This window comes from Aythya ferina, assembly GCF_964211825.1.
Source record: "Aythya ferina genome assembly, chromosome: 6".
NCBI classification, from domain to species: domain Eukaryota; kingdom Metazoa; phylum Chordata; class Aves; order Anseriformes; family Anatidae; genus Aythya; species Aythya ferina.
This window is the reverse complement of record NC_140303.1, coordinates 8,832,080-8,855,303: the sequence shown is the minus strand read 5'-3', so window position 1 is coordinate 8,855,303 and position 23,224 is coordinate 8,832,080. Positions and strand designations below refer to the sequence as shown.

The following is a 23,224-nucleotide window of genomic DNA, read 5'->3' as shown; positions in this document are numbered from 1 at the left end:
CTGACAGACAGCAAACAGCGACATTAACACCCAACAGTTCTGGCCACAGCCTTAAAAAAAAATAAAATAAAATCTGATGCAGGAACATAATTGTAGCCATGTACATAATCCCCCAGAGTCAATTTAAGGGGTTGAAAGTTAAGCTTGTACTTGATTAGTTTTGTGGAGGGAGGAACTCTCTGATTTCCTGAAGTGATGGAAATAACAGCGTTCCAAAGCAACTTCATTCACTTTATTATTTAATGTCCACAATCCTCAGGTTAGCACTTAAGAACTAAATGCCTTTAAACAGTCTACCTGCAGCACTAGCTATCCGATTCATTCAGCAGTTTCCAGTCATCCACTGTTATTTAAGTGAAAAAAGAAAAAAAAAAAAAAAAAAAACAGAATAAAACAGACCACCTTTGGGGTTCACAAAGAACAAAAAGCCCCTCCTGTTCTTTACCATGTTTTCCATACGCACCAGAATATTTGTTGCTAGACTGAAAAGGAACAAGGCCCTTCAGCTCAAAGGCAAATTGCAAAACAGCTCATGGAAGGGGAAAAAAGACACAAAGGAAGAAAAAGAAGGGATTCAGAACAGAAATGTCATCTTGCTAACAACTATTGTTTCTCTATCAAATACTTTCCATTAGCGAGGATGATTCACAGCAAACACCACTTGCACTGCCAGCCTACCCCCAGCAGCACTGAGTCAAAACGATGCTGCAGCTCCCAGGACTAACAGGAGAGAACCGTGTGACTCCCTGCGAGGAGGTGGCAGCCCGAGCCCCAAGTGTTGAGCAGTTGGGAGGAGCAGGACCAGCGACCAGGAAAAAAGCCTGAGGGCAATTTGACAAACGCAGCCCCTTCCCAAGATCAGGGGACCAGATGTGCTCAGCCCAGAGCAGCCGAGTTAATAAATGCTTAAAACAAACCAGGAACCATTCACAACACCACTGCCACGGGAGGAAGAGGCAACTGCTGCTAGATGGACTTGTGCAGACTGAGCTTCCCATGCCAAGTGACTGCTGGGGCTTAATTCTCTGCACCTTTTGTCAACTGCTGCTATCTATGAGAAACCAGGGCTGCTCACCTTCCTAATTAAATGTCTAATTACCTTACTGTGGGCACAAACCAGGGTGACTGCAAGCACCAGAATGCACAGCCACCGTCCTGGACTCAGGGCAGTGTCCCTGTGCTCCGGGTGCACGCTGCATTCTGCTAGTATCTGACTGCAGGACAGGAAGGAGGCAAAAAATCAGGCTTGAAGAAAAAGCTGATCTTTTCTAAGTAACACGTGTGAAATGCTAACCACCACAGCACCGCCTGTTGTATTTCTGGGAATCTGCCTGAACGTCCTTCAAGCAAAACGCGTACACCCAGCAGTACCTCCAAGCAACCCGCTCTCCAGCACGACACTAGCTGTTTCCAAAAGGCTCCCAGATTCCTTGGGTGAAAGTTCAAACAGACAGACTGGGATTGAGCACACACGTGCCTTGCAGGATGACACGGATGCAACTGCAGCCAGGATTTCCATTAACTTCAACAGAAAGTGACTTTTTTTTAAAGGAGCCCTCCCACCCCATCCCTACCCTCCTTGGCTCTCCTTTCATTTCCTCACTTCCCCCATACCTTGGGATCTCTTTCAGCCTCTTCACTGACTTCAGATCTCTTCGCTGACAGCTGGATTCCTCCCGCACCCTCACTGTAAGCCTCCCCAGCTTTATTTGCTAGAGCCAGGTGAACAGCAGACCTCGTACTGCAACTACTCACATGCACACGTGCTTATTCACATGAAACGAGGTGCACCAACACAGGTATCTGCAGTGATGCTCTCTCTCATCAAGCAGCATCAGGATACGTGCTGCCTTCATGGCTTTTGGTGGTGCCTTTTAAAACCAAACCCTGGCCTGGGTGCGGGAAACATTAGAGGAACATTATGCCAAACAAACATCCTTTACAAAAAAAAAAAAAAAAAAAAAAAAAAAAGAAGAAAAAGGTGGTAAAAATAGAACTGGCTGGAAACCAGAGACCACAAGAAGAGCTGGCTTACAGGAAATTGCCCTCATCAGTTACTAGATGGGAAACTTTTTCCCATGTATTACATGGATCACGCAGGGACAGGATGGTTGTACACACATGGAAGCGCATTATTGTGGGATAACCTAGCTTGTAGTCCCGTACGGCTGGGGAGAAAAACAGTTGCTGGGTTCTTTTCAGCCCACAGCAGCGAATTAGAAAGGGTCACAGAAGACGCTTCATCTGGTGAAATTAGCAGTTACTGAACTGTAAAATAAAACCCTTTGCCCAACATATAGCATCAAAAAGAAGCCAACAAACCAGTAACAAATACACCCCAAAACACAGGTGTAGGCCCACTGACTTCAGAGGCCCCCCGAGGGAGCATTACTCACGGTCATGCCTTGTTTGCTCAAGCCGTAGCACGCCGGTTCATGGCAGAAGTATTACACCTCTTTTCACTGCGCCACTCCAATTGAGCTTAATAACATATTACTTACGCAGGTCTGCAGCTACAGGGAAGCTTACCTTGCCTTTCAATACAGAAATGCTGCGTTTCCTAACCTGCCACTATGGTGCTTTTGTCACAGAATAAGCAAATGTTTACACAAGCGTGGTTTCCACGATGCAGGCTGTGAAAGAACAGCCACGTCCCCTCCCCAGCAGACAGCTTTTGTGATGTGCCATCAACCACAATTTGGCCCTAATGCCAGGCCAGGACTTCGAGCAGCTTTTACTAGTGACACCCCGGTGCTCTGCAGGCAGCGCAGCGTAGGCTCCTTTCAGAAGGTACCGAGTCATTCCCTGACAAGTTGTTGTTGTTTGTGCGCCCAGTCATTCTGGTACACGTGCAGCAGCAGCACGGGAAGTGCATCGTGAGCCTGATTTCAGCACCACTTGAAATCACCCAGAAGTCAGCAGCAGGGCTGGGCTCTGATCACAGACCACCCCAACGCTGCTCTCCTCGTGCTGGTTACAGGGCTGACAGGCACACAGAGGTCGTGCCATGCTCTGCTTCACCACGCAGCATCCAAAGCCTGCATGGGCACAGAGGGAGTCCTTCCGCCACCACAGCCAGCTTCAGATCAAGGCTGACATCACGCCAACGAGCAATAAAAGCTGCGACTGCTTTCCAACACTTGCCAAGCTTCCATCAGCTCCCTGACTCACTTTATTTCCACTACGTGTCTCAAAATTATCATTCCTAGAAGAAGCACTCAGCAGAACGGACTTGTTCACTCCCCCTCCCCAGCACCTCTTCTCTGCACCTCTTACGGAGCACGTTGTGCCTGCCACGTGCACACCAGCCAGCACCTTCTCCCCAAAAATTATGTGGCCAGCAGGGCCATGCAGGACCAGCACTTGGCTACACAACTTCACGGGGCTGCAGCCACTGACACGAAGGCCAGGCTTTGGATCGTAAGGACGGACCGGTCCGGGGAAGAAGTTCTATAAAATTGCAGAATTTCAACATGTAACATGTGAAACATCTGGTCTAGGAAGTCCAGATCAGTTGGTATTCCCTACCTGATGGTGCAGACCAGGTGCAGCATTACTGTCCTCTCTCGCTGCTTGCTCCCAGAACTCCGTAACGGCAGCATGTTGCAACAACTGAGTTTTAAGGCCACTGATATGCTGATTTTACATCCTTCATGATACAGTCACTCAGCAACTGTTCCTACATAGATATACATACACATATATATTTAAACGAGTGTCTTTTCTCATTTGTATTTTAAAAGAAAAATGTTTTAAAGATGCATCCCATAATACGCAGAAGTGTGTTTTTCCCCCTAACACTCACCATAGACCTTACATTGAAAGCTCGGGACAAAGAATCAGGTCGTAATTAGGCTTGATGAAACCTTCAGCTGTCAGCACACAGACCAGGTGAGCTGAGATTTGCTTTTATGAAAAGCTGACAGAAAACCCCAGCTGCTGAGGACACAGCACCTCTCCCTGGGCTCTCCACCAGCACGTAACCCCTGCCCCAGCACTGCTCCACATATATAGAAAGACACTTTTACAGAAGCCAGTGCTGAACAGAAAGGCTCTGAGGAGCCTTTACCAACAGTTTCGTGCCCACGTGGCCATCAGAAGGCAGACCAGAGGCTCCCAGACCCTTGCGAAGCTCACATTTGCTGGTCTCCCCCTTGCTCCTAGGGCAGTGCTGTCTCCACTCCTGTATCATACGAGGCTCTAGAGCCTCCACAAGAGCAGGTAGGGCAAGAAAGCCGTGAAAATGAACATCCTGACAGAGCGCTGAAGTTTTACACTGGTTCTCTATGTGCAGGCCATGCCATACTGACTTTATCACAGCAAATTCCCTGTGAACTGAAGCTCCTACATCGGAACAGCCAGTCGCTGTCAGCATAATTGTCCTTGTCAGGGACTACAGCAGCACACATCACCTCTGGGATGACAATCAGGGCTCTCGCTGCCCCTGTCCTGCAGCACGGCTCATTTACCTGACTCTGAGCACTGACCTTATGGTCACTCTTAGTTCCTGGCTGCTGCACTCCCTGCAGCTGCCGCTATCCCCAGCCTAACCCCCTGGTGACTACTCACAGCCTGTGCTCTGTGCTCAGGCAAAATTTTCATCTGCACCGCTTGATTTGGCATGATTTTCCTAAACTTGGTTATTCCGTCTTGAATAAATTATTTCCTTATCTCTGCATGACTTTGAGTCTTTATCTCTGTCTTTTCCACCCCATCTCCTTCAGCAGCCAGGATGCTGCTGCAGCTAACCCCTAGGAACACTCCTGCTATTTACCAGCTTGTCCAAAAAGCGGAATGCTACAGAGGTCTTTGCTCTACCCCGAGGAGCAGAGGCAAGGTTGTGCCTTCCGCTGCTTTCCTGATGCTAATCCAAGCAATCCTTCCCGTCCCACCTGCACGCAGCAGCCCTGCAGTTTAGAAGCACGTCCCAGCACAACTGTGTTACGGGAGAGCCAGCTGAGAGCCGCTCTGGCAGGGCTGCAGGGAGAGCCATGGGGCCACTGCTCAGGAACAAGGATTTACTTCACACTTCACATATTTTGTTCTATCTGCCCGGAGAACAAGGCAGGACTAATCTGACCTGAGCAGGTCCCAAGCGGTTTCTTTAGCGTAACAACTTGTTTCTGCTCTGCTCAGAGGGGTCTGTTTTCAGCATCCTAAGGTCTCCTGGCACCTGTTGATCCTGGGAAAGCTGATAGGAAGAAAATGTTGTTGGTTCAAGTCTCCTGAGAGTCTCTTCATTACATGTGCACCCGCAAACGCTAAAGTCAGACTGCCTTCCCTCCCTTCCCCATGGCTCCAACTCCACACATCATGGCTGAACCTGTACCTGAATCTTATCTTCCAACTGCCAGATGAAGCTAATTAGGGAGCACTTCTGCTTCCTAATGAAGGCAGACACAGGGAGGGCAGTGTCTGTGTGTCATTAGCAAGGGGCTGCAGGGCTGAGCCATGGCACCCTCTGCTTGCAGCCTCTGCGAGATGCTCCCCCTGCTCCCGCTCCACAGGCTCTGTGCGAAGGGCAGCCGCAGTACGCGTGGACAGGCCAGCAATATTTTGAGACCTGTAGGGCTAAGATTGTTTTTTCCCCCCCACTCAACATCTCCAAACCAACACTTAACAGGGAAAAATAGCCCCCAGCTTTTGGAAAGCTCTCAGGCACTCCGCTTTGCTGTACGTCTGTCTGCTTCTCTTTTTTCCTGCAAGAGCAAGTTGAATCCACACAGTTATGCGCTTTAAAAATGCCCCAAACCCACAAATCACAGTCGCTGTGCCCAGGCACGCGATTCTTAACCACAAGAAGGTTGTTTGAGGCTTTTCCTCTCTTCTGCACTGACACTAACTCTGCAGATTAAAAATCGAGTGCAAATTGCTTCTTCTGCAAACAGACTGTGAGAGCTGGGCAGCCTCCGGGCTCAGCTTCGTTCCCTTCCTACAGGGCAGGTTCCCAAGGGTCCTCACCGCCCTTGCGCCTCCCCTGCCTGGCTCCTCTCCAGCACCAAGCTGTAAGTACAGCAACAAGCACGCGGCCACACTCGGAAGCAGCTCTAGGATCCCTCGGTTTTGCAAGGTCAATCTCTGTCACCAGGCACAGGCCAGAGAAAGGAGCTCTGGTAACACCACAGGGAGCTGGGCCCTTCTCAGGCAGGAGCTCGTTTGGGTGGCAGGGCAGCAGGGGAGCGCCCTGAAGGCCTCCAAGGAGGCCGGTCCCAGCGAGGGGGTCACACGAGTGCCTGGCGGAGCTCAGCACACGCAGCAGCCGGCATGGCATGACGTGTGTGCTGGGGCATTCCTGAAGGAGCTGCAGCTGAAAGCAGCCTGCTACAAGTACGTCAGTGGCCGGCGTCTGGGATCTGTCAGACAAATGCTGCTCCCAAAAGCAGCGCTCGCATCACCAGACCTCATCTTTTTGGCCACAAAGGCAGGAGGCATTTCCACACGCGACAGAAGCGCCCCTGACGCCAGCTGAGGCTTTTGCTCTCCCCCCAGCAGCAGGACGTGCTGAGGATGGGGGGAGGTCAGCACGAAGAAACAAATCCCAGCCCTGATTGCAGTCTCAATAAAACAGACAGGTTCGTCCCTACCCCCTGCAGGCACAAACAGGCTACAGGGTTTTTCTGAGCTGCAAGGGGTTTTATTATTTTTTGTGAATGATTCTTAGTGCTGTAGCAACAGGATGAACAACTGGAGTTTGGATTTGAAAGCTTAGAAATGAAATGTGCTCTTCCCTCTGCTGCACTTGTAAAAACATAATCATTTTTGTCTACTCACAGGAAGACCTGACAGCCATTAAAATAATAAAAAGGAAGGAATTAGCCTATGATGGGCAGAAGCAAATGAGAATAGGCCCTACACTACAGTAGTTTTATGAGACTTGGTGCTTCTGTCTCACACACATGGACAAATGAACGCTGAAAGCAATTTTACATCTCCTTCTGTCAGCACCCGAGCCACCTAATAAATCCCAAGATGCAGAAAACACCCAGAAGGCTTTTTTCTGTTTGTCTTGGCTGCATAATTACAGGCAGCAGTTCCTATGCTAATGCTACCTCCCCTTCTGCCCTTGCAGAAATAATAGGCAAACAATGTGGAGAACACAAAAGATACCAGCAGAAAACCGAATTGCTCCGTTCTGAGGACAGACAGGACATCTTTCAGGCACCTGGCTGCCTGGGACAGGCTCTGGTGCTGTTCTTTACAGAACGGCTTGATCCGTGAGGGCGCTGCCAGCCCTACAAGGGCCTGTCCCCAAAGAAAGCACCCCGCACACAGGACGGCCCTTACCAGCACCATGTGCGAGCAGCACGGAGCCTTTCCCGTTGCCACGTTACAGATGTTGCTCGCTGCCTCTCGTGTGCGTTTCTGAGGCTCCAGGGACTGTTTGCTGGTCGTTCTGGATGTGTGTGGGTGCATGTCTGCGGAAAGCAGCGGAGCTACGGCGATCTCAGAGGTAAAGAAGCATCTGGGCCCTTCAGTCTCAGCTCTTATCAGGAAAACGCGTACGAGTGAATACAGAAATGCAATTCTGACTGATCCTGCCAGCATTTGGAAGTCCAAGCTTTCTTGACCTGACCCCACAGCTTCCCCATGACACTTACCTTTGCTCTTGCTTGAGAAACACAACAGTTTTTCACCCAGCACCACCGCTTCCTACCTGACGGGTTGGGGTTCACGACTTCTCCTTTGAGCACGCTGTACCATGGCTCAGACACATGCACCCGTTCCAGTTATAAAACAAACAAGCTCACACACACACCTGCCCTTCCTGTGCCTGTTTGCACTTCGGAGCTTTTCCTTAGCAGTTAGGTCAGGACAAGCCGGCAATTCGGATGCAGTGTGGAGCAGACCCCTGCGCAGCAGTGGTTACGTGAGGACACAGGCCTCTAACCAAATATTTTCGTCTCTTTTGTCAGGAGACAAGCATTAGGAGGTCCCATTCAAGCACAACAAGAGCTTTCCGAGCACAGTGCATATGTGGAAACCAACAGAGCAATGCCAAGACCTCTCCTGGGCTCTTTAGCTCCTGCTACACCACAGAAAGGCACATAGGCACATAGAGGGAGCCAAAACAGGATTTGTCTTCTCTCATCCAAGATTCAGACACGCTCTGTGCTGGTTGTTACAGTCCCAGCAGCACGAAGAGAAATACATGAGTCCCCAAAAACCAGACCATCCTTGCCAAGCAGGTGGGATGACTCACACTTGGGACGTGCCCAAGTTCCTTCATTCCTTTGCAGCAGGAGAATTCCCAGATTTTCCTCTTGTTTTCCATCTGGCAGCAACTTGGCCAAGACTAGATGGGAAATTGTGGCCAGGAAGATCACTCCCAGGGGTCTCAGGTCCTACACTTACATTCCCCCCACTGAATTGACCTGTGTTCCCTAGAAGCATGGTGCTGACTTGATTTCATCAGGATTTGAGACACCAGTCCTAAACAGACTAGGAAATACAAACCCAATGGCTTGACAAACAGATATTGCTGACATACACAAACATCCTGAAAGGAGGTAACAGAAAACGTATGATTTGTGTATCCTCAAGTGTGTTGTGTTTTTAGTTCTTCATGCAGTAAAACAACCAGATGATAACAACAGCAAAAGAATAAATCAGTTCCAAGAGAAAACAGTGGGGTTTCACACAAAGGTTATACAATTCAGTACTTCCTGGCCTTACACACTACTCAGACAAGGGAGTCGAAGCTCAGACAAATGAACTGAATTCTACAATCCACCTTTCAAGTTTGAAATAAGCATTTGGTGAACTTCTCCCATTCGTGTATGCAATTCCCTGTGCTTCCAAGGTGAGCACCAACAGTGAAAGAGGTGGTGTTACACCTCCAGATAGCGAGACATTGCTTATGCCAGCAGCAGTTAATGGCTGAAAGAAGAAAAATGACCCCTTCTACTAATGAAGAAGGATACTTAGAGGCCTGGCCGCAAGGAAAAATGGACATTACCTTCAGCAGAACTGCTGTCAGACCCTTCATGGTGCCCCATCAGATGTAACTTGGGCCCTGGTTCTGTTGTTACTGGTATCAGTGGAGAAAAGCTACAGCCGACTTCATGGGAACAATGGCAGACTCTTGACATAACATCTAGTGACCAGTGGTAGTTGCAGAAAGGCATGAGGATATGAGGAATGGAGATAGAAATCTATGAACAGGATATGAGCTGGGACTGTAAGTAACAGAAAAGCTTCCATTTGCAAGTGGTACGCACTGAAATGCTCTCCCCACGCAAAACGAAACATCCTCAAGTCATAAAAGGCATTACAGTCACTGAGCTCAAAGGCTGGAAGTGAAGCAAGCCTTGTAGATAAAGATAACATCTACAGCTGGAAGAAAAAAATAACACCAAGAAAAGCTTTTGGGAATAGAAACCTTTATCCACGTCTACACCACTCACATGCAAACTTGGCTGCTCTTTTTCCTGCTCTATCAGACGATCTAATTAAAGATGTTTTCCCTCCCAGAAGAAACTTGTCTTGCTTAATTTAAACTTTTCAGGTTAGAATTAAAGAAGAGGTGTTATGCCCTTTAACACTGCCTCAGAAGACATCACTGCTGTATTACACAGCAAGGGCCTGGCTCCTGCTCCCATGGGATTGAAGAGCCCAAGTCCCAGCCATGCCAACAGAGAAGGTCCTACCCCAAACTATTAATCATAGAATATCCCGAGTTGGAAGAGAACCGTAAGGATCATCACGTCCAACTCCTGTTCTCCTACTGCCTCCCAGCCTCCTGCTATGGCTCGCGTGGTACCGACGGAGGTTTTTAGCCCACTGAATCACTAAAGCAAGGATTAAAAATAAGAGAATAGTAAGGGCCCACTGGCTGGTCAAGTAATTTATTCCACACAAGTGAACTGCAGCAGAGAGTGAAGATTTAGCATTAAGCAGAAGCAGATGTTTGCAGTTCCACAATACGCTGTTTCCTTTAAAAAAGAAAAACACGTTGTGTACCACCTGCTCCTTCCATTTGCTGTTTCGGGTTTTTTGTTGTCTTTTTTTTTTTCCTCCTCAAGACATTGCTGGCAATAGAATTAGTCATTAATAACAGCCTGCAGCCACTTACTTGGTTAACTAACCAGCACTTGGGAGCTACTGGTGTCAAGAAGAACAACTTCCTCGGATACTCCCTCAATAAATATTTTTCTGGCCATGCCTCTGGGTCTCACATCTGGTGTTTGGTAGAACACGAACTCCAGCACTTGCCATCACACAGAAGACTGCTGCTTTTTCAACTCTACCTCTTTGTGTATTGTCTGTAATCTCAGGCAACGAAAACCAAAGCTGGCCTTAAAAAGAGCACCTTGTCCTGTGTGCGTATAACCTCAGTCCTTGAGGATACCAGGGCACGGGGCTTCGAAGATGTGTTTGTGTAACCCAGCAGGGTCCTGGCCAGCCCACGGCCCTGCTGCAGCCACGTGCTGCTGGGGGCAGACGCTGAGGGACCTCCCGACAGAGGAGCTGCCTCTCTGCCTCGCACACTTCCCACGAGAGGAGCGCCGGGAGCGACGATATAAGGAGCACTTCCCATCAACTGGATTTTTTTCCTGTAAGCTCAAGTTCCTTGTGACTTCTACAGGCGCAGCCAAGGTTCAGTTTAAATAGCTGCTGCCTCACATGACAGAAAGCATGCTCTCCTTCCAGCCAAGGTATTTAACATCAAACCAAGCGATGGTAATGACTTCAACAGGGAAGCTCTTTTCCTTTTCTTTTTTAAAGTGGCACAAAGAACATCACACATGAAATGTGTAAGAGAGAAAGGAGTCAGCCTGAGCTTAACATCCTCGTTGGACTGTCCCCACTCCCTTGTAGCACACGGGGATGATTACCTCCTCCAGGAGCCTCCTCACAGTTTCTGCCCCCAGAAGTGGAGTGGGAGAGACTGGTAGTGATGAATCTATGCTAGGAGATCCATAAAACCACTTGGTGTGTTATCCTACACTGGCAACTAGAGACCCAGAACACTCTGCAGTGATGACACTCAGATGTCTGCAAGAGAGCAGGTACCTTCTTACAATCACTTACTTGCAGCAGTACAGGCAGGCCACTTTTACGAGATAAATGGCCCAAAAAACTGCAGCAATTTTCAAGACAGAAGCAGAAAAGCCTCCATAGCGTTAGCGGTGATCACAGTCGACATCTTAACTGCCTTAACACTCTTAACTGCCTAGAGGTAAATGCTCAGCTACCTCTCCTGCTGCGTACAGGACTTGGAAAACACCAGCTCACTCCGTTCCTTCATGCCCCACAGCTGACAGAGAACAGGTCTGTGAAAACCAAAAGCTTGCTTTAGATTCATGGAAGGAGAAAGGTTCAACCACACGTGACCTTCAGACCTCCAAAGGTGCAGGTCTGCAGACTGCTCTCGGCTGAAGGAGAGCAGGGCGAGCACACACCTTGCAAGCAGCATGCACACACAAGGGCCTAACATTAAGTTAGGTTATGCAGGTCTTGGAGCTTCTGTAAAGTCTCTTCCATGCCATTTGGAAATTAACTATGAATTAGTACAGGTCTGGAAATTATTTCCTATGCATATTGACATTCTTCCAGTTAATTGCTCTGATAAGATTTAAAAAAATACAATTTTGTTGCATGCTTTGATTTTATTTTTCAGATTCTCAGTCCAACACAGCTGCCACACTTACATCTCACACTTTGTTTTGAAGCTGTAGGTTTCATTGCCACACAAGTATGAAAAATTAGGTAATATGTAGGTTTGTTTTGTGCCTGAGCTTGCAGAGACAGGCCTGAGACAAACTGTCCTGCTTTCATTCCTTTGCGCAAGGTATACAACAACAAGCAAGGGAAGGAAGGTGCTTTGGGGCAGTCCAGAAAGCAATGCAAGAGTCAGACCAAGAAATAGGTGAAGATTTTTTCAGTGCCATCACATGGACTGTCTAAAAGGTTGAGAGCATTATAAGGAAGGCTATCAAGATGGAAGTCATGCTGTGACAACAAAGTAACGTGATGTGAACATGGCTTAGATAGACCTGGCAGGAGGCAAGAACAGTATCGGGGAGAACCCCCACCAAAATTCGACATTTAAAATGTTTATTCAGCCTCGGTTTGGGGCTGCTCCGGCAGCCTGCACTGTCTCAACCTTACTGATTCTATGATCAGCTTACTAAAATGGGATTTAGGCAACTAATTAAGCAAAGATTTTTTGCTTTCCACTTACGCAGGAGCACAACTTCTCCCCATGGTAACCCGTGAGCAGCTCCAACAGCTGGAAGTAGCCGTGTTCTGCTGTTTGTCACTGCCTGAATTGGATTACCACTTTTTTCGAAGAGCAGATGGGAGCTCACCTAACCCTTCCAACAGCTCACCTGCCTGCACTGTCTTTCCTGGTTATAGGCACCACTGGTTGTGAAGAGCCTTTGTAGGAGCAGACAGCAGATTTGACACCTGCCACCAGGACTCCTGAGGCTCAGACTTGCACTCGGGAATTAAAAGGCAGAAGGAAGCCTCCTCCACTCCATGGCTACTCTTTGCAAAGAGCACCAAACAAATAGCTCTGTCTACACTTTAAGCCCAGATCCTCAGCCCCCTTTCCCCATCTGACTTACTGGACTTTGCTTCATCACAGCTTTTGAAGTCCTAGCTCCCACTAATCATTTAACTTCTCGCCTAATGAATCACATACAATGCACTGAAAAGCAACTAGACCTTGCACTCACTGGAATCTCCTTGTCACAGCAAACAACAACCAGAGACCCTTTTATCACCAAGATTTGCTAGGACCAACTCACATGTGGCCATTTAGTCTCAGAGGCCAGCCTACTCCACATATCTGCAGAAAGAAGTTCACTTCCCCTAGACGCAGGAAAAAGATCTGTGACTTCCAAGAGAGAAAAAAGGGGCAACAGTAAGAGGAGCAACGCTGCAGCCAGAAGAAACTGCCCCCAGCACACAGACCCAGGCAACACACGCCCCAGTTTTTACTGCATTCTCCCCCGTAGCAAGAAAGACAGCAAGAAGTAGCTCCAGGGAAAAGAAAAAAGTAAGAACATGCACAGAGCTCTAACTTCATAATGGCTGTGTAGTGTCACCAGACAGGCATGGTGTTTGAAAACTTCAAGCAGGTCAGTATTCCTCTTGGCTGAAGAAAAAAGATCAAATAACTGTGCTTGCAACAGCCACTGGATAAAGCGAAAATGGTATTTACCACTCCACTGTGTGTTATTTGTCACTTGTGCTGTTCAGATGACCAAAAGCTGCCTGCACCCATTACACAAGCCTTCCTCTAAACAAATAATACCAGGGTACAGTGGGAAATCCACATATCAGCTTTTTTTTTTTCTCCATTTGTGCCACGTTGTTTATGAATATTCACGTTTGCAACCTCAACAAAACATTTCAACAAAGCAGAGGAACAGTTCCTCAAACCAGGTGAGCACGTGGGGACTGACAGACAAGGACCCAGCCCATGGTGCAGAGAACATCGCTGGCACCACAACCCCTGAATGTGAAACGTGAGAAGAGAAGAATGCGACATCAGCTTCAGCTCGCAGTGCTTCTACTCGGCAGCACTGGCATTTGGATAGCTCAACTCGTGCTGCAAGTAGGTCATTTCCTACAGAAAACAAACACCAGCACCAAAAAAAAAAAGTTGGCAACACTTCAGTGAGTTTTTCTTTTCTCTTAAGTTCTCTACCTCTGCACCACCAACTCCTCTGCCAAACAGCCCAGGAAGTGTACTCATTGTCCCTGTTTAAACCACCACCAAAATACATTAACACGCACGCATGGAGGCAGAGGAATCCTGTCAAACTCTTTTGCTGCTTGAACAAGCCCCAGACACTCGCTAAGCAATCTGACCCAGTAAGGTCAGAGGTGTGCAGCACTGCCAGTGCTCTGAACGACTGCTAGGAAACCAGCAGAAACAGAAAGCCCACCTTTTGGTGTAGTTGTCACCTTGTCAGTCACAGGATGTGTCAGTTCAGGTTTCCACAATCTGAAACAAAGAAATACTTCCAGTTAGTGGCAGCTTTTAAAGGGAGAAGACTTTTTTTTTTTTTAAATGAATTAAAGACTTGTGAATTACAGCCTGTGATGAACAAAATAACTTCCTTCCCTGCTCTTGGTAACATCCAAAGTTACACCAAATTCACCTTTCCAGCCACTAGAACCTCTCCTGCCATCTTACATTACGTTCCTTCATATGCATCAGGGCACGTCCCACTGCAGAGGCTGAGTTCTTCAGAACGCCTGCTCTTGTGTAAGCTCCATATCCACGGAAAAACAGATTCCAGTGAAACATGGGCTACACCGACGGCTTCTATTAGGACCAAAGTTTCACATAAAAAATTAAATCCCTTCTTACAGAAAGGAGATTATCTGCAAGCAGAAGACTTATGTATCTGGGTTTACCAGCAACAATTCACCAAAAAAAAAAAAAAAAGATGGTAACACCAAAACCCAAAAGTACAGAGAATCTGCAAACAAAGAGCATAGAGCATATGACAGTTCACCAAAAGCTCATTTTTTTCCCAAGTAATCCCAGATATGCCACACAATAAGAGAAGAGGTGCTTATTAAGCTGCAGAGCAGTCCGATGGGGCCCACAAACAGAGCTCACCAAACACGGCAAAGCAGCAGTGGGGAATGGGTGCTGAGCAGCTGCAGATCACTCTGGTGCTACAGCTGTTTCTGGCACATCCTTAATTACTCCGTGCTCTAGGTGCTACCATATCTTAAACTGGGTATAACATTGCAGCAGCATAAATGAGGATTAATTATTGCTTTGCAAGTCCTGAGAGAGGTTGGGCAGGGGTGAAGCACCTATAAAGCGCAAAATGTTATTTACAAAGTGCATTGAATTGCCTAAGCAGGAGGGTGAGCAGACAGGATTCCCTTCCCAGCTGCGAGCCAAGAGCAAGCAAAAAGCCCATCCTCAGTGCTATCACTCTTAATCCATGTGTACCCTACCCCAGGGATGAACTGCTACCCCAACGTGGCTAACAAATCGCAGCTGAACAAAGCCACATTCAGCATTCACTGCTTGACAGGGAAAAGGGAGGGAGAGGATAGATGCCAGCAGGATGAAACACTTGGTACTCTCGGTCAACTTCGCCATGTCTCACTGTACCTGTGAGCGTAGAATTGTGAACGAAAGCAACAGAAACCCAGCCAATGACTCCAAACTCCGAATCAAGGAAATTAAAGGCACATTTGGTGCCTGACTTGCCCAAGTAAGCACAAGGCAGTGGCTGAATCAGGAGCAGAAAGCAAGGACCCCCTCCCTACCTTCTGCTTTTAAGAACGGGGCAACTTTCTGATAGCAAAGAAGAGAAAAATTGCATTGCACACTGCTGTCACAGCTGGGGAAAAAATGAAGGCAAAACCAGGACAAAGTGGAAGACCACAGCTCAGCTATTCCTTCTTTCCTCCCATTGCCAGAAAATAAAAAGTCAGTTCTTGCAGCGCTGTGGCCAGGCGTGGTCCCTATTATCTGTGGTTAATTCCCTCTGTCTGAGCAGGCAATCAGCCCTAAGCCGGTTAGACTTGCTAAAGGAGATTTGTCTACGGCCCCACCCCCAGGTGCAGCGCACGCACCAAAGACTCGGTGTCCTTAGGAAGATGCCACTTGTCCAGACACTGCCGCTAATGGCCAGCGGCATGCAACCCCCTCGTCCCTTCCTCAGCAAACCCCTGTCTGGGGCCTCTTTAGCTCCACGGAGCCCCCAGCCCATGCCCAGAGAAGACACGAGGAGGCCAGTACCAGCAGGCTCCCTTCTGCAAAGTTTCTGATGAGTGTGTGATGGAGAAGGGCACGAGGCCAGAGTCTCCAGCAAGCAGAACTTGCAGCATCTTCACAGACTGATCCGCAGTGTCAGAGACTCTATATTCATCCTAGTACCTTGGGTAAGGATAAAATGGATACAGAGTGTTGCTAGCAAGGTAACATGGCTGTTACATACTCCTCGGGTTCGGTTACACTCGAAGTTTTGCTGGAAACCTCAGGATTTCCAGGATCACAGCCCTGACTTGCACAGCCTGTGGTGAACACCCAGGACACGTTTAGGAAAAGACTGCTAATAAATAAAAGGACCGTGCCAATTGCTTGACTCAGACCAAAAACTATTAGCACTGCTACGTGTTGGCATTTTGCCTTCTGAATGCTTGCTGGCTAATAAAATTGGGTGTTTTTAAATGATAAGCCTGGATTGAATAGTTTATCTACCCTGTTCTTGTAACTACAGTGGCACTTGCTCATGGTGTCAGCTTCTATGTTTCCTGAAATGAATTGCTTCAGGAAACAATTTTTCCTGAAAAAGAATTGTTATCCATTGTAAATACTCAAAAGATGGTCAGACAATCAAAATCAAAGCTGGTTCTATTAAAAGATGCACACTGGTCTACTCTGGTTTTCTTTTACAGTATAACATTTACTGGAAAAAAGGGCAGCACAACCCTGCTGTGCTCCGCAGGGGCTGGACGGCTTCTCGGAGGGGCTGGGCTGCTGGTCAGCTGCGAGCACCGAGCAGCGACAGTTTGCGGGCATCTCACTGAACTGTCAAACCAACACTGCAAAATTCAGCGCTGCAGAGTGCTGCAGCACTTAGAAGAAAACAAGAGGGGAGGCCAGCTCTGCCAGCAGCCCTGCGAGACCGCTGCCATGCTTGCTGCCAACAGAGGAGCTAGCTTCTTAGGAAATTGGACGTGCAACCTCTGGAAAAATCCAAAGCCTTGATACAAAGTGTTCCTGCTCTTGTGCTGCAGGGAACTGCGCTGGTAGAGGCAGCAAGAAGACACATTTCAGCACACAGCTTCCTCCACCAGCACCTTAGCTAAAGCTCGAGAGGCTGAGCCCAGGGACAAGGCTTCACACAGGAGCAGCTGGGGTGCAAACCCACACTCCTCCGCTGTGCTTACTCCTCGGTGGAGCCAAGTCACACCCTGCCAGGAAGCCAAGCGAGCAACTGGATCTTGGGCTCCCACAGCCGCTCTCCAGAGGCGTTCTGTCAGAGCCCTCTCCCTAGCGCTGGTACCGCTGACCTGTGACACAGACGTGCCCTAACACAGGAGACAATCCTCCGAAGCATGAAGCCAGCAGTTGATGAACGTGTCCGAAAGACTTGCAAAGGAGATTGATGCTGATCTAACTGAATTAGATACTTACTGAAGCGCAGGATGCCACCTTCTCCGGGCAGTCTAAAAAACACATAAACAGGACAAGGCTATCTCGGGGAGCCTGCTTGCACAACAGGTCTGTTTTGTCTTCTTGGGATTCCTTCCTGCCTCGCACGTTAACCTTTCTGTCATCTGCCCGCTGCAGAAAATGGGCAGCCCGAGGTTTTGTTGCTCGCCTGCCCACATGCGATGAAACCAAGCGGCAGGAGCTGCAGACTTGCTCTGAAGGTCTTGTCCCTCGCAACACACTAGGTTAATTCACATTTCAGACTGAGGTTCTCGTTCGAAACACAGTGCTGCAGCCCCCTTAGAGCAGGCTGTGTGAGGAGAGAACAAATGCATCTTTTGTTTTGTGAAAAAGTCAGAAATTTCACAGCGTATTTCATCTGTAATTGGAGCGGGCCTGTTCTCATCTGCCGGGGTACTTTTGATACCGGCTCTTGCCACATCTCACAGAATGAAAACTTTAAATGCCTTCTAAAAATCCCAGCGTATTTCAGATTGCTTACACGTGACAAATGATCTCTCTCGCTCTGAGCCATAGGTGGATAACACAGCAGATATGTGGGGCATCCTCCCTGCCGTGCAGAAGAGGAGCAGACACGTCGGGTACGGTTAATGGGAGCTGAGAGCCTAGTTCCCCAGGAGCTATGTGGCACACACACCCCTTCAGCTTTCATCTCCTGCTTTCAGGGACAGAGATTCACACCAGAAGCATGCCGCATGCTGCCAGTGCTGCTGCAGCAACAACCTCAGAGCTTCTGTTTGGACCTTGGACTGTTCCTGTTAGCCTTTTGCCATTTTTTAAGGCTGGGACACATTTTCACGATGTGACTCAATGCACTGCAAGGGTAAAAATGGTGCAAGAAAATACCTAACAAAAGGCATGACTTTATTTTCAAGAGCAATCAGTGTTGCTCTAGTGAGTCCTACATCCTCTTGTCCCAAGGCACTTCTGATAATCTGAACCTGCCAATTCCTAAGCGCTTCCAGTTCTCATTCACAGGCAATGTCTTCCTCATAGCGCTGGTGATTTCCAGGGAGCTTATCCTGGATTTATACAGTTGCAAGTAAATTTAACCACATCCTTTCATTACCTGCTTTGCCAATTCCCAGTTTATTGGCGTGACCACTGTAAGATGTAACACGGTTGGAAGCTTTCACTGAAAGGAGAATTGTCCCCAACTTTTTTCTCTTCCATAGCATTTAATACCCAGGAGCCTGACCTGGAGCCAGGACAGACGAGCAGAGCTCAGACTGCCCAATGCCACGGATTCACAGCAGCTAAAAACCAGCCTAGGACACACAGCTGGACCACAGGACAAACACAGCCTAAGATGTTAGAAGAGGAGCAAGGAAATGAACATTTCTGCCCTGCAGGCAACAGGAAAACAGAAGGGTTTAGGCTCGAACCACAGGAAGAAATCCTGGCTGACTTTTCCACTGATGGCTGTGGCCACAACAGCCTTGACCAGCAGCCAAACACTACTAAGTACCTTTAAACACACTCAGCACCCTCCTGCTGAAAGCTTAAATATCGTTAACTTAAATGAGGTGCACCTCTGAGAAACAAGTATTTTTGAGCAGAGGACTGTGCTTGTCCTCATGGCTGAGGATCCAGGCTGAAGTGCCAGCAGTCACCATCACTTACAAACAGGAGCACTACCGATGTAAAGCAAGGGAAAAAACCACCACACAACTTTTAATTCATTTACAATGACACAAGGAACGTCTAAATGGGTTCTAAAAATCAGCTGGAGCAAGGACAGGTCCAAGCACCGGGGACTTTGGGAGACTTCCCCGAGCAGAAAGGGAGGCGTGCTCCAGCACACGACAACCCCGGCTGCCTCCTGGTCAGCACCGCTCCGCGCCCTGCCCATCACCGCCTCAACAACTGGAGGGGACCCCGGCTGTGCCGTGACTCCCAGCGAGCTGTCGAGAAAAAAAAAACAAACTCCTCAAGAACTGCCAGAGGCAGATTGTTTTCAACAAGCAGCAAGTTATAGGAGGATATAAAGCAAAGCCTGGATAAGAGAGAAGAAACAAAAGAGCAGTCAAATTATGCTCATTTCTAAAAACCTGTTTGACTGAAGGCTTTCTATTGGAAATCAGTGAGGGTTTTTCAGGAGTTTCTGAGTGCTGCAATTATGAAGATTTACTTTGTGGAAGTGCATTTTTCTTAATGGGCTGGCAGATCAATTCAATCTATAGGAGCCTTTCAGATCCGTAACGCTCAAATGGGGATGGGGAAATCAGCACGGAGGCGCGAAAAGGACGGCCTGAGAGCAAAAGCCAGAAATCCTGTACAACTGTTTGTAACCCAGCACCCAGGGCCTGGTGCCCAACCCACTCGCAGGGTCAGGACAGAGCATGGGCTGCTGCGAAGACAGCCTGGGCAGCTTCTGCTGGGCACCTACAAGGAGAGATGCTTGGACTTCAAACATTTCTTCCACCTCTGACATGTGAGCGCACCTCTATTTCACTGCAGGGCTCTGAAATACCAAGTCCTAAACACAAAGGGGCACGGTGATGCGAGACTGCTGATGGAAAAGCCAGTATTTTCTGCAGACTGCGTACAACTGCGTCCTGTAGACAAAAAAGGTTGGAGACGTGCACTGAAAATGCAAGAGAAAGAACAAAATCACTGAGTAGCTGTTCCCAAACGGAGCAACATCCATACCGTGCACTTAATGAGGCAGGAGTTCTGTGGAAACAAGTAATAATGTGATCACATAATTAAAGCCTGCATTATAATACACATGCAGAAGGCAGCCACAAAGGCTGCACAAACACCCTTTATTCCAGTATTTCCTGAAATGAGCCGTTTGACTCAGCAGCGTTAAAAGGTTCCTTTAACAGCTTCTTTGGTCTGCGATACATCATCTGGATGCAACTGAGGTCAAGTGGATTAAGGATCTGAGTAACACTTTGTGCAGCAGCATGACAAAAGAGGCACTGTCTCAGCCCCATGGGCTGACCAGCGCTCAGGCTGCTTCTACAGCCACAGGAGAGCCATGGGCGCACACACACTGTATGGCACTTGGAGTTCACAAACTGTCTGCATCAGGAGGTTATTAGTAGTATTTTGAATAAAATAGAAATGCCTCGTAGTGGCTCTTAGTCCCTTGTACGAAGGACTGTGGCATTACAGCAAGCACAGCAGCAACACAACACAGTCCGAGGATGAACTGAGGAAGACAAACACAGAGCAAGACTTTCTGCGTGCCTCAGCCTGAGACCTGTCACCAGGAGCAATGGCAAACTGATTCAAATCTGGCTCAGAGATCCCACTTCTTACAGATTTATTAACTTTTAATTAGTAGGCACAAGCGTCATTCTCATTTCAAACAATCCCTCCTTGGCAAGTGACATTATCTCTATTGTATTTGCATTTCAGCCAGGAAGAAGGCACTTTCTGCTTTATTAAAAGGGCTGACACTCAGTAACATCATTAATGAGCAGCTTTGCCTATAGCCTCCTTTTAAAACCCCCTATTCAGGATCAAAATGCTGTTTATAATTACAGGTGCCGAGTGCAGAGCTTGTCTCAGTACATTTCAAATCGTTGCATTATATAATTCGTCTCCAACTTTTTTTCCCCACTTCTTCCAAAGGGAGACATTTTCACAAGTCCAAGAGGCCTTCAGAACAGGAGGGGCTGAGTTAATAGGGGCCGCTCACTCCATGTGGACACCCAGAAAAGTGCTCCAACAGCCTTAAGCTGACCACTGTGGCAGCTACGTTAGATGCAAGCAAAGATACTTGTGAGCAAGTGCCGTGTGCTATGTCAGTTTATACTTGCAAAGGATGTAGCTGCTTGGTCCCACTTTTAAAGAAGTTTTTAAACTCCTGCATCACAGTAACTCTGATGCTGAGTCCTTCCACGGTGGTTGAAGCACACGACATCCCAGGATAGTGCCTTGTGCTGGCTGTCGGAGGCTGAACGGAGCTCATCGGCAGTGTGCTGCTGCATGCTGATGTTGACACTTGAAGGAATCACAAAATATGCAGTTCAACTCATTAATCCCTTAATGCTGCTTCCCATCTATCACGGAGCTCAGTGTAATTGCAGGTTTCGGAAAGCACCGCAAGGATTATTAGTGCAGCAACGCACAGGACAGCGCAACAAGAAAGGGATGGCAGATGCCAAATCATTTCCAGGCAAAGCCTGTGCTAGTGGCTGCAGTCTCCCCGCGGGCATCAGCGTCAAACCACTGCAGTTACCTGTGTGTAATCAGAGGTGGAGGAAGCCAACAAGCTGCAAGAACACACCGCAGCTGCACAGGGGGGAGACCCGCTGTCTCCCTGCAAACCCCGGGTACCTTACCCCTGCAGCACTTCACCTTACGATGCTGCTGTAAGGCCAGCCACTGGCACCCTTGTCAGTGCTTCTTTCCACTCCTCCCAAAAGCCCAGGGGAACATCTGACATCATCTCAGCTCTTCCACCTGACGAACCTCAAGATACAAACCACTCATGTTTCTGCACACAGATGACTATCAGCAGGCTGCAGCAAAATCCTGACGTCTGTAGCCCTCAGGCAGACATGGGATGCATTCACTCAAGGCAATTTTTTTGTGCTGAAACCCTACAGATAACACTTTCTGGCTATAATTGCTTTACACGGGACTCTTCTGCACTTGACCATGGAAGGAAAAGAGCGTTCAGCAGAGCAAATTACCAAGCAGCAGTCAGCCCACTGCACTCGAGTCACACACAGTCACAGGAGCACATTGAGCTGATGAGGTCTTTAAGGCTAGAGCCAATTTCGCACTGCCTCCAGCTCGAAGGCAAGCACGCTGGCAGTGACGGTAACTGAACCAAAAACCAGGTAATTCTGCCCTGAGGAGGGAGCACGTGCTGCTACAGGGGGACTCCAGCAGTGCACGCAACACACAAGAGGGACTGGATTGTGTGGTCACAGCCCGGGTTTTCTCTCACTCACATTTACCCAAAGCACCAGCCTTAAGGAAAGGCGAAGAACCAAAACACAACGTCCCAGCTGAGCCCGTAAATTCCAGTTTAAGCAAGGTAAGCCAGGCAAGCAAAGAGAACAGACCCCACCACCACCCATCATCAGTCAACACTGCTTCACGTTTTCCTTTCCTGGAAGGATAATGGATTGGCACATAAAACAAAACCAATGGTCACTAGAAGTATTTATTAATTCCCACGTTTATGCTTACCAAAAAAATATGTTCTTCATACTCAGAGTTAACTGCAACAACATGAACCAAGAGATTTGCTTTCGCCAGTCACACCTATCCAGGCCAGCAGTTCTGGTTCACATCCAAGAACTAAAATCATTAGCCTGCTTAAATCAGAGATTCAAAAAACAGTTTGGGTTGGAAGGGACCTTAAAGATCATCCAGTTCCAACCCCCTGCCAGGGGCAGGGACACCTCCCACCAGCTCAGGCTCCTCAAAGCCCCATCCAGCCTGGCCTTGAGCACCTCCAGGGATGGGGCAGCCACAGCTTCTCTGGCAACCTGTGCCAGGGCCTCACCACCCTCACAGTAAAGGATTTCTTCCTATACCTCTCCCTGTTAACCTCTGAAGCATCTCAAATTTTCAGTGATCTGCTACAGTAAGGATTTCTTTAGAGAAGACTTGCTAAAGAAGTGGGCCATTGCATATATATAACCCACTTCACTAAAGAATTTATCTTCTGCTCATACTAGTATCATGATATCAAGGAAATATGCTCATAAAATTACTCTGCCTTTGCAAGGTGATGGATGTGTTACACTATTCTTTACGTTTATTAGACCTAGGGTAGAAATTCCAAAACCATGGTAGCTCCTGGTTGACCGCAGAACACCTTTCAAAAAAAGCAGAGCTTCAAACATTCACACCTCTGAGAGGAAGGTCACAGGAGCCACGGCTCTAGATATACCCAAACTACGATCCAGAACTCGGGATTATCAACCACAGTCTCTGCCTTCTCTTAACTCATCAAGCAGTAACAAAGAGACTTCCACAAGTGAGAAGGAAGGAAGAAAAACCTAACTGGTGCTGCAAAGCCAGGATCCCCTTGCATACATCCAGTTTGAATACTTCACAACTGACTCATTGGGAAAATACGGA

The 23,224-nt window shown here is 48.0% G+C and overlaps 1 protein-coding gene across 20 annotated transcripts in view; it reads right to left on the bottom strand.

Annotated features, from left to right (window-relative positions):
* The window catches only part of MAP2 (microtubule associated protein 2), a 180,162-nt gene that overhangs the window by 127,226 nt on the left and 29,712 nt on the right, over nucleotides 1–23,224 (bottom strand). For 18 of the 20 annotated variants that reach the window (XM_084524722.1, XM_084524726.1, XM_084524729.1 and 15 more), the window contains one exon: nucleotides 13,902–13,960. The exons of the other annotated variants lie outside the window; for them this stretch is intronic. The gene's annotated coding sequence lies outside the window, so the exon portion shown is untranslated. The remainder of the gene's footprint in view (nucleotides 1–13,901; nucleotides 13,961–23,224) is intronic. 20 annotated transcript variants of the gene reach the window in all.